Below are 12218 nucleotides of genomic sequence, written 5' to 3'. Positions count from 1 at the left end.
ACGAATTTAGGCCCTAAAATGGGTAAACCAAACTATATTTTCCGGTCTGGTTTTTGTAGACTACAAATAATAAAATTAGAGATGTAAAATAATACGACTAAGCTCACGCTATTTTTAATTATGGCCAATTGACTTGAATTTGAAGCATTTTCTTACTAATTACTCTTTCTTCGTAATATAATATTTTTTTAAATTAAAGTTGCATATAAAAATGTGATTCATTTTTTTCATATTTATTAGAATTTATACCGAGTCAATATGATTTATTATTCCGTAGATAAATGAAATATTTTACTTGCGAAGCCCTACTTTTTTTGTTCTATTTATTTGCGCATTCCATATGTTTCAATGAATGACAAATTCGGATGGGATTATGGGGTAGATATACACGCTTTTAAACTATGAATATCAATTTTTTTTTATTAAATTCGATTTTTGTACTAGTATATACAAATTCTTTGAAGATTGGGCTTACTTTCGTTTGAGTTCGTCATCAATTATTAATGACGACTAGGACAGTGTCTCTACCTTTTAACTTTAGTGACTATCTTCATTATTTAAATTTCGATTTTTTAAATTTGTAGTACTCCTAGTTGATTTCAATTGTTATTCCTACAAAAGCCAAATAAAATTGGAAACCGGATAGTGCATAGCCACATGCTGATTTAGCTTTTAACTGGAAATATAGCCGGTCTGCTTGTTTATAAAGAAGAAGACAAATTTGGTAATTCAAAATTCTTTTGGCTATAAACATCTTAACTTAACAGACTATTATGATTTATGCAGCTGTCATTTTTCAATTGTTCCTACTTTTGATTTATTGTCAATGATTTTTGTGGACGAGGCACTTTCTTTTTTAAAATGATTTAATAAAATGGTTCAGTCACACGTGTTTTACGTAATTAAATATGACCCGAATTGACGCGAGGATTCTCACACAATGCGTATCGATCATTCTTAAAATTCAATTTAAGGATTCATCAATCAGCAGCTCTCAAATCATGCCAGAACTTATAATCACAAACCCAAATCATAACACAATTCAATTATTTTTCCATCCTTTTTTAATCATCGAAAATTGCATAGTTCATAAATAACAAAAATTACCTTCCGAAATACTACTATATAGTTTAAATTTCAATTCTGAAAATCATTGATGCATGATAGACTACTTCAATGAGATCTCATTAAACACGCTCATGAGCTTATTCTTCGCGCAGAAAAGTACTTCAACTTGTAATTTCTTGAAATTAAGGCGTTGCATCTTGACTTAAGGGTTAGTTTGTTGCTCCAAAACTAAAACTGACATCTTCACCTGGCTGATAAATCATGTCGTTTCATTAATCTTTTATCCATCCTCGATTAATTGTCACTCTTTGACCGGACACGAGTTTTAGGAAATGTAAAGAAAAGTTGGTTGAAAAAGTTAGTGGAATGTGAGACCCACTTTTTTATATTAGTTTTATAATAAAATGTGAGTGAAGTGAGTTAGTGGAATGTGGGACCTACTTACCATTCATGCTAAAAATGAAGTATGTCCCCCCCCCCCCTCCTTCTGGGGTGGTCCACCGCTGTAGTGTGTGGTTTACTTGCACCCGACCCCTCACCAAAGTGCGGGCTGAGACCTCTACTGCGGTGCAAGACATGTGCCCGTCCTCCCACCAAATGCACATGGGCCGGATTGGACCTCTCCCATCATGGTCCGAGCCTAATTGTGATCCCGATACTTAGTGTTCTAAGGTGGTTCAATCACAAATTAATTTTTATATACAAGAAGAGTAACTCTTTTTTTAAAGCTAATGGTAAATAGAAAGCTCAATGTAGTTTTTTGTCGTTAAGTATTAGACTTTGATTAAGATGTGACAAATTAACACATAAGATACTAGAGATTCTGCCGTGTTACGTTGTCTTCATACACTCATTGAGATTGTGACAGTGATATCTTTTTTGGTTACCCAAAAGATTGTTGGATTATAAAATTATTAATACTTCTTTCATCTATAGTTTTATGTTTTTCTATAGAAGCTTCTTGATCATCTTGCATTTAATTTCATATAGTTTTGGATTAAGTGACATTTGAAATTAATGATTTTGCGATGAAGCCGGGGATAATAATGAAGACATGTTCGATTTGATTGATGACTCGAATTAAATTTTCTAAAATGACTAATGAGACTAAAAGTGGTCCATCCTTTAACAATAAAGAACATCACAACTAAGAATAATCTCATCTAGTCATAATGGCAGTTCACATATACCTCTTAAAACAGAATACATAAATAAAAAATCTGAAAATATTTTTTATTTTAACTCTTGATACATTATTAAAATAATAATTTAGTTTGTGCCTCCAAATAATTCTTGCAGAAAGAATGGGAGAAAATAAATTAACAATCATAATTTCTATTCAAAATTGGTGAAATAGTTTTATTGTATTTTTGATGAATAAAGCTGTGAAAATTATGTTTTTTGGTGAATTAAATATTTTACTAAATCATTAATTATTTTTACTTAAAATCTCACATATGCTATATTTATAATTATTTGAAACTCACTTAAATTAATATTCTCTATTATTAATGACAAAATTAGTTGTTGAGAATACTTATTGATTGGGGTTTTGGGCGAATTGAATTTCCAGCTGAAACATCAACACATCGTGGTCCAACAGCGACAAATCAACCATATATATACTGGTATTAATTATTTTGAAAACCCAATTTATTGAATTTTACCAATTAAGTGGTAAATATCACTAGGTTAGCTTACCTAAATATGTACAGTACTGTATTTTAGTATCTCATTTTTTAGCTTTCATGAATGCCTTCAAAACTGTTTCGTAGCTTCTAGTACTATTTTGTAATCTTAAAAATATTTTTGTAGGTATAAACTTATAACTTAAATTTATGATATAGAGAATATATAGATAAAATGTTGTATTCAAAATAAAATAGAGTAATACTATGATATACTTATATGCAAATATTTTAAATTTGGTGCAGATCGAGAAGTTATCCACCCCCTAACCTCAATGAAATATGAGTTGTGACATTCATTGCATTTAGCTGTGCTAATTATTGATTAAATATTTCATATTCTGTGGACATAGCCAGATAGATACTCATTATCGAACTTAAATGTTAATTAATTGAAATGTTCTAGAAGAATTTGTTGCTTTCTCATTAATTTACTTGCATACCGTCACAGAGAGGCAGGGTTAAGTCACTAAGTGTGTGATGTTATGAAATACTTTAGTAGTATGAAAGATAATAATAAAATAAAGAGGCAAAACCAACTAGCAAAAATAACAAATCAATAAAATAAAGAGGCAAAACCAACTAGCAAAAATGACAAATCAATAATATTACTCGTCAACTTAGACAAAATTGTCTTTCGGTCAAATTTGTACTTCTTATTTGCATTCTCAATATGAGAAACCCATGTGAGGTTGCATAGTGTTATTATCTAAATTGCCGCACCCGATTCGCCGCTCTCGCAGTGTCACAATCGCCACTCTCGTAGTGTCACACGGTCTCTCGGACCCTCGATTCGCTGACACTATGAGTACGGCATCTACACATGTTATTGTAAGCTTGTCTGGATTCAACTCTTGACCTGTAAATAGAAAACTGAGCACCCAATATACATACTAAATATAAGCGCGATTGTTCTCGGTACTAAGTGTCATGTTTGATGTGCTGGTGTGAATTGACCGAATTCATTATGTATACCAAACCTACATGCGACTTCACTCACTGTTTGATATGTTATGAATTGATTGAATTCATAGTAACACACCAATTGAAACATGTGTGCCGCCAAATACGATATATGAATTAGCCGAAAGCATACCGTCGTACCTTGGTGGGCCGTGGCATGAATCAGAGCTACGTATATCAAATAATGAGAGTTTGTTATGCATGATTTAAATTTAGAGTGGTGCTAAATGATATGGCCAGCCATAATATTAAAAAATTATTAAAATTCTGTATAGTTAATGCCAAATTGTTAAAATTTATGCATCTAGAGAGTAACAATTTTTTAAAGACTAATATACCCTCAAATATAAAATACTTATGTAGAATAATATTATAATATTATGTATATATAATTAAATTATTGATAAAACAAATTTTCTTTTTTCAATCTACTATTCTTTATTGAATTATGCTACAATCAATTTGAACTTATATTAACTGAATTAATCCCAAATGAGAATTACGAAAAATAGTTTTATGATTTTAATCTATTACTACTACCACTACAATTTAATTATAATAACAGAATTTATCGTAATTAAAGACATGCATTAATAATGAAAATTTAAGCAGCACCAATTATTTAATATGCCCATAATTGGATAAATACTGTTAATTATTACCTAAAATTTTAATTTTAACTAATTATTGGTTTAAAATACATTTAATCATAATATTTAAATAACTTATAAATATTAGAACTAATAAAAACATTATTCTAATATTTTTCAAAGAAGAGTATCTCAATATTAAAAGCATAATATCATATTTTGATATTATCAATAAATTAATTATATATACATAATATTACAATATTATTTCATAAATAAATATAATAATAATTATTATATATATATATATATATATGAATTAAGTTGTAGAAAAAAAAATGGACAAAATGAATTTTGGTTTTTAAGCAAATTAGTGGAGTATAAAATTAATGAGTCCTTAATTTTTACCAATTCTATCTTTCTTTCATTCAATTATTTTTTTGATTGATAGCTTATTAAGTCAATCGATTTTCAATTCGCTTTTATATTTAATTGAATAATTTGATATCTGAAAGTAACTTGTCACAACAATATAAGAATAATTTATAGTTAACAGAACTACCTGTTGTAGGAAATCCCCATTTTCACATTGAGAATTTATAAGGACTTTTGCTGCACGATGCAACGGCGTGGGATCTCTCTCAGCCTGCAAAAATGATCATAACACGAGACGTAGAAACGCATCAGCCACTCGTTCCTTTAAATTTCATCATTTTTCACACAAAGTTTTGGAAACTGAACTCACTTCTCTTTATCCTTTCAATTATGTAATAAAGATAAAAGAAGTTTGTACACAGCAGTGCCTTTTTGGCTATGCATTTCCATTTAACTATGAAACCAATTAAGTCCAACCGTAGATAGAGATACCTGTAGAGATAGAATAACATTCACAGCATCATAGAGCATCTTTGCATCCAGTGGCTCACCAACAATTTTAGATGGTAACTTCGCCAGTAGAAGAACTGTCTGAATAAAAGGAACATAATATCATGATAGTTCTACCGGCAATAAACATACACAAGTATGAATCTTTAAAAAAAAAATTAGAAAAAAAAAAATTTTCAGATTCAAACTAACTTTCAGACCCTCAGAAGTGCAATCTGAAATCGGCCATCCATGGTCTCCTGTCGAAAATGGCCAGGCACCTTTGGAAATGTGACGATACCAAGACTCTAGGTTTCCAGGGCAATCGTGTAGCAACTTTAAAGGCGAAAATGAGGACTATGTCAGATGATTGATTTGGACTATGAGACCAGAATTAATGGGCATAAAGGAAAGATCAAGTATGTGTGTGCTTTTCGTAAAACTGGGCCAAATTCTTCACCAAGCTTTGTTGAAATTATTGCTTGAAGAGCAAAGGCAGTGTCCCATAACTGACTTCCGTTGTACCCCTGAAACGTAAGATTTCATACGATAGAGACTCAACAAAATAAAACTCACTGAAACAATAAAGCTTATGAAAGTTGAATAATAACTAGTTCTGCTTTTAGAAGAAAGATTTCATAATGGATGGAACATAAACGGATCAGAAACTAAAATGTTGTGACAGTATGTTAATATGAGTAGAACTGAACCATCATTTTCATGCCGTCTTCAGCAATCCATAGATAATCATAAATTCTTGGAAGATGCAATTTGAAAGCTTCTGAATTTTGATCTTCCATCCAACAACAAAGCATGTTTAGCACCTGCAAACTCATTGTGAATATTTTTTTTTCTAGAATGACTTGCTTTCCAGATTCAACATTTTTTATGAATTTTGAATAAAACTTCACAAATAACTACAAAGGTTTGGATGTCAAACAATTTCAGATGTACCTTGTTTACAGGCCTAAACATATATAATTTGTGTTCTCATCCTCGTAATGAATGTGCTCCATTACAGTTCGTAGAGCTTTATCTCTCAACTTATTCCCGGGCCATCGTATCACAACTTTGTGAAGGGTAGCCCAAAGCATGTCCTGTACAAGAGGATGAGGGTAGTAGAGATCTTCCTGTAGCAGAAGACACATAATCAGTTATATTTACCATAAACACAGAATGAAGTTTCTTCTAAAATTTTTTTAAGACTTTGTGATTCCAAACTACAATATGACTCTTTAGGAATTTATATGTGACTCTAACTCACCTTTGCACATTCATTGCGAGCTCTGTCCCAGTCTATTTCACTGTATGGAACTATATAGAGTTCCTTCCTAAGTGAAGGTATTGTGGGTGTGATTGGGCCAATGAATCTTTTCCCGTATAAATAGGACATAGGAAGGTATACCATTCGACAATGATTCCACATCCTTCCTGAAATTTAGATCATAGAATGATCTATTTCATATACGGAATAATGTGTGTGCAAGACACAATGACATCAAAAAGCTCTTCCAAGAAATGAAAATATGTTCCCAGACCACTCAAAAGCCCCAAGTACCTAAACCGTAAAGAAATAAAGGAAAAGAACACAAAATCAAGAGTGTGCATACACAAGGTATGGTGCATTTAGAGCATTTTATATCAAACAGCAAATATAAGAGATGAGTTCTGAACTGAGAGCCACGTCTTTCCCCATGATGTTACTGCCACCGTGACTTAAAATCCATTCCCGACATTTCTCCATTGATCCATCTCCTCCTTCTGCTTCTTCACCAAGCAACCTCAATGTAACATAGCTCAGAACAGAACCAAACATGGTGCTTGGACCCTCGATATGCAGCAGACCCCATCCACCATCTTCGTTCTGTTGCAATGCACATTTAGCTGTAAACCACATATAGTTCCACGTATTGATACCATAAATATAAATGTTGAAATCCAGTCTTCACCTGATGATTATACAGATAACGACGGGCTTCTCGCTTGTGCTCTTCTGAAAAAACTGTATTTAATGCCCCAGTGACAGATAGTGCAATGACCTTAAAAACACACACACACAGACAATCTCAATAATATTCTTCAAGTTATTTTGGGGATTAATTCATCTTGTAAGAGCATCTCCTATGGCGCCCCTCCGGTAGGACGTCCGGTCGGACACCGGGAAGGGCGACGGGACGTCCGCCGTTGGGAGGTCGGAGGTCGGATACGGACGTCCCGTGAGGACGTCGGGTGTCCTCGGACGTTCCCGGGAAGGGCGGGTGGACGGGCGCCACTGTGGCGAAGGTCGGACGTCCCGGTCGGACGTCCGATATTTGATTTTTTTTTTTTTTTTTAAATTCTATATATACGGCTCGTTGAACTTCTTTTCATTTGCACCACTTGTGTTAACAAGTTTCTCTCTTCTTTTACTACAAATTTCATTTCTACTTAATGGAGAACGATAGGAACTCCCCGGCCACGAGCGAGTCGCAGACTCCGGCGTTTCCCATAGATCTGGAGGGAAACGTTAGCGGAAGTGCGTCAACGGTTCCGGGAATGTCGGGGATGGGTGGGATGGGTGGAATGGGTGGAATGGGTGGAATGGGTGGGATGATGTCCCCTTATATGTACAATTGGATGGGTGGTATGGGGGGTATGACCCCAAATATGATGATGCCGGGTATGAGGATGGGGGGCATGACCCCAAATATGATGGGTATGGGTGGGATGATGCCGGGGATGATGCCGGGGATGATGCCCGGGATGATGCAGGGGATGATGCCGGGGATGATGCCCGGGATGATGCCTGGGGGAGGGGGTGGCAGGGGTCATGAACCAGTAGCGGACGATGTGTATCGCCCGGTGATGGCTACGCTGTCTACGGATACCCCCTCCACTTATGTTCCGGAGACTCAGTTCACCGGCTTGGAAACGGTGCCGGAAACAGTGGGAGCGGTTGAGGCCTAAGCTTAGTCGATTCGCTGGTATCTACCAAAACAACCTCCGCCAGGCAAGCAGCGGTATGTCCGAGGAGGATGTCCGGAGCCGTTCCTTTTCTCAGTACCCCGACAGAGCCTTGAAGTTCAAACAATTCGACCAGTGGGAGGCCTTTCTCGTGGTGAAGGATTCCCCAAAGTTCTGTGGGGGTGTCGAATCGGGCTGGAAGCGGACGAAGATCAACGCTTCCGGTGAATACAGCAGCAGTGCTGGTTCGCACGAGCTCCCAGAAGCCGATGAGGTTTCCCCGCTACCTCAATCAGACGCTCGCCGTCGTCGTCGCCCGGTTGGGCAAAAAGCAGCGCAGCGGAGGGGTCGGGGAAGCAGCAGTGGAAGCGGGTCGTTCGAGGTCGAATCGGGGGCCCCTGCTGAATCGGAAGATTTCAACCGCCTCGCCCGCGCACAAATAACCCAAAATTATATCCGGACCATGCATAGGTGGCATGGCGCGACCGATGCGACGTACAAGAGGATGCTGAAGGAAATCATCGATGGATGTCGGCGCGATTTGGGGATGCCACCCATTGGAGATGATGGCGCCGAGATAAGCGGAGGGGACGACGGGCCAGGCACGGGCGACGGGGGCGGCACTGGTAGCGGCGACGGCACGGGCGACGAGGACAGTGCGGAGTGAGCCGGGGATGTTGGACTATGTATTTTTTTTTCATGATTAAGTATTTTTTCTTTTTTTCCTAAATTTGTTTTTTTTTTATGTTTTATGACTTTGTATGTTTGCCCTTTTCAAGTATTTCCCGTAATTTTTCCGTATTTTGCTTTCCCGTACTTTTTGTTTATGTTAAAATTAAATTATTGTGATTTTTTTAATTGCGGGATGTCCTAGTGGGAAGGGCGATGGGAAGGGCGGATATGCAGGGGATGTCCTAGTGATGTGGCAGTGGGGTGGGATGTCCTAGTGACGTGGCAGGAGGTGTTTTTGGGATGTCCTAGTGGATGTCCGAGTGGGATGTCCGCCCACTGGAGATGCTCTAAACACAGAAAACGAGATGGGGCACAATTGGCCCCAAATCTCATAATTCAATTTTTAAAATGTGGCTACACTGAGTCCTAGAAAGCAAGAAAAATGGGGAAATTGAATGCTTAGAGCATCCATAGTGGGACGGATGTCCGCGGCGGACATCCCGACGGACTTCCCAAAAACACTTCCTGCCATGTCATAAGGACATCCCACTGCACTGCCACGTTATAAGGACATCCCACAGCACAATGGCGGACATCTCGACGAACATCCACAATAATAAAAATTCACAAATTCACCAAATTAAACAATTTACGGAATTAAACAATTGATGAAATGCAACCACTTTATTTAAAACAAAAGACGTACATAATTATTTAAAAAATACAAAGTTAAAAAAAACAACCTCAAGCTTCGACAAATGTGGTCCCCGCCTCACTCCTCGTCGTCCCCGCCGCCAGTCCCAGCGCTACTCTCATGCAGGGGTGCCATCCATGGGGTCCCCAAATCGCGTCTCATAGTGTCGATGGCATCTTTCAACATGATCTTGTATAAGGGATCAACCGCTGCATACCACTTGTCCATGGTGTCGAGCATGCTCTGCGTTAGCTGCACACGGGCGAGATTGTTGAGCTCGGGAGTGACCAGGGACGGAGATGCCGATTGGACCTCGTGGGATTCGCTGGCACTTCCCCTAGCCATCCGCATCGCGGTCTTTTGCCCAATCAGGCGACGACGACGAGAAGACGATTGAGGGGTCGGGAACTCTACCTCGGCGTCAGGGAGTTAGTGGGAACCGACACTGCTGTTGTACTCCCCGGAGGCATTGATCTTTGGCCAGCTTCAACACTCGCACTAAACTTGGCGGAAGTCTGCACCACAAGATAGACCTCCCAATATTTGAATTCCCCGAAACCTAATTCACTGTCGGGGTACTGCTGGTGAGACAGAAGCTTCACATCATCGGTGGACATGCCGCTTGATGCCGTGCAGAGGTTGTTTTGGTAGATGCCGGCAAATCGGCTGAGTTGCCTCCTCAGCCGCTCCTACTGTTTCCGGCATTGCTCTCCATCGTGAGGCTTCCCACCTGACGGTTTGAATTGGAGGTAGCTTTGGCTAATACGCTACCACATTCTATCGATGTCCTGGTTAGCCCCGACGTAGGGATCCTCGACTACACCGACCCAGGCCTTCGCCAGCGCGACGCACTCCCCTATGCTCCAGATGGTCTTCTTTCTCTCGCCGGCTTCCTCGCCCACCCCCTCGGCCCCCGCCCCACCCTCGTTCCCCGCACGCGAGTACGAGGTAGTGCCATTGCCCTCTCCCCTGCTTCCGCGTCCTCCCTGCCGCCGGTTGCATCTCAGTGGGAGACTCCCTGACCGGAGATAGTCAAAACTCCTCAAAAGAGAAAGTATCGATACCGGTGAACTGAGTCTCTAGAGGAGTACTCTTAGGGGAATCACTCGACAATAAATCCATATAGGGGCGATGACATTGTCCCCAGGTGATTGGGGGACCCCCTGCCTACTCCCCCGCAGCGGCAGGCATGCCCTGCATCATCCCGAGCATTTGGGGCATCATCCCTGTCATCGCGGCACTCACCTAGGCATTTGAGGCATCATCCCACCCATCCCTGCACAGCAGGGGGGTACATATTGTAGTACCCCTGCATCATCCCCGTCATTTGGGGTTGGGGCATCATCGGCGTCATTCCGGGCATCATCCCGGACATCGGTGCACTTCCGTCGGCGTTTCCCTCTACTCTAACGGGAAACGTCAGCGTTTGTGACTCGCTCGTGGTGGGGGAATCACTATCGTGGTGCTCCATTTATCTTCAAAAGAAATGAAAGTATTGAGAGAGAAACTCGTTAAAACAAGTGTTGCAATTGAAATGAAGTTAAACAAGTCGTATATATAGAGTTTTTTTAAAAAAATTAAAAATCGGGACATCCGTCCGGAACCTGCAATGGCGGATGTCTCGACGGACGTCGTCGGAAATCCGCAGAACTCCGGTGTCCGCAAGCGACGTCCGCGTCTGCCGGTCGCTCGCCTAATGGCGGACGTCTGGCACGCAGGTCCGACGTCCGCCGCTGCGGATGCTCTTACAAGCCCAGGCATAAGAAACAATGAACCTCCATAATCTCCTGGCCAATGTCCATCTTCAGCCTGCAGAGTTGAATGGAAACCAATGCTCCTTCTCAACGTATTTACCACTTTATCTTCTGTGACGTCTTCGACATCTTCTACTTTCACTTGGGGCAAATTTACAGTGCTCCGATTCTCCTTGGCAAACTAATACTAAATTTGATCAGAATTTTACTAATAAGGCAAAACAAAGTACGACAATATCACCAACTGAAACTAATTCTGCGCCCCTCGCTGAATTACCTGGAGTCTCATGAGAAGAAGATCGGAAGAATGCTTCTCCTCGAAACGATGATCACGAAACTCCTCGCGTAGCTTCTCAATCTTGGCGAGCTCATCGGGCGAGCCGAGGCTGGAGTCGAACTCCCAGATTTGCAGAGCGCAGCCAAGGGCTCGATCCCTCCGCAAACTTCAACTTCCACATTAGAAATTGAAATACTCCGTCTCTCTATACCAACCAGGAAAAAAACGTGTCAGAAATCGAGCAAAAAATTCAAGTTTTTTATGGATTAAATTACCAGAAATCAAATGCAAATAGCGAGCAACAAATGCAAGTTCATCGCATGCATGCAGATGCTGTTGACGCCGTTGACTGAGACTTACTTCGTTTTAATCCACAGCTTTTCTTCTCCAAATTCAAGTACTGTATTATCTATCATCGTTGATTTACAAGCATTAGCTGTCATTTTTTACTTTACAGTTGCAGAAAAAATAAACTCCAATACTCGTTTGATTGTGCTCCAATTTCATTTAATTGGTAAGATAATTAAGACGAGATCTTTTAACTGATTTAATTTAATTTAATTATTGATATTCCAAGTATGCGTTTGGGTATATTAGTAATTCAAGTACATGTACATGCACATGGTTGGCGAAATTCAAATAAATAAATTGGGACTATTTTTCACCCGGTGCCTTTTTTTTATTGCGAATTTCTTATAAGAAAAT

At 39.3% G+C, this 12218-nt stretch overlaps 1 pseudogene; it reads right to left on the bottom strand.

The window, feature by feature from the left end:
- Nucleotides 1–3603: 3603 nt before the first annotated feature.
- Nucleotides 3604–11694, bottom strand: LOC121801124 (annotated as a pseudogene).
- Nucleotides 11695–12218: the final 524 nt, after the last annotated feature.

This window comes from Salvia splendens, chromosome 4 (assembly GCF_004379255.2).
Source record: "Salvia splendens isolate huo1 chromosome 4, SspV2, whole genome shotgun sequence".
Taxonomy (NCBI): Eukaryota; Viridiplantae; Streptophyta; class Magnoliopsida; order Lamiales; family Lamiaceae; genus Salvia; species Salvia splendens.
Note: the sequence above shows the minus strand (reverse complement) of the source record. Positions and strands in the feature narration are given on the sequence as shown.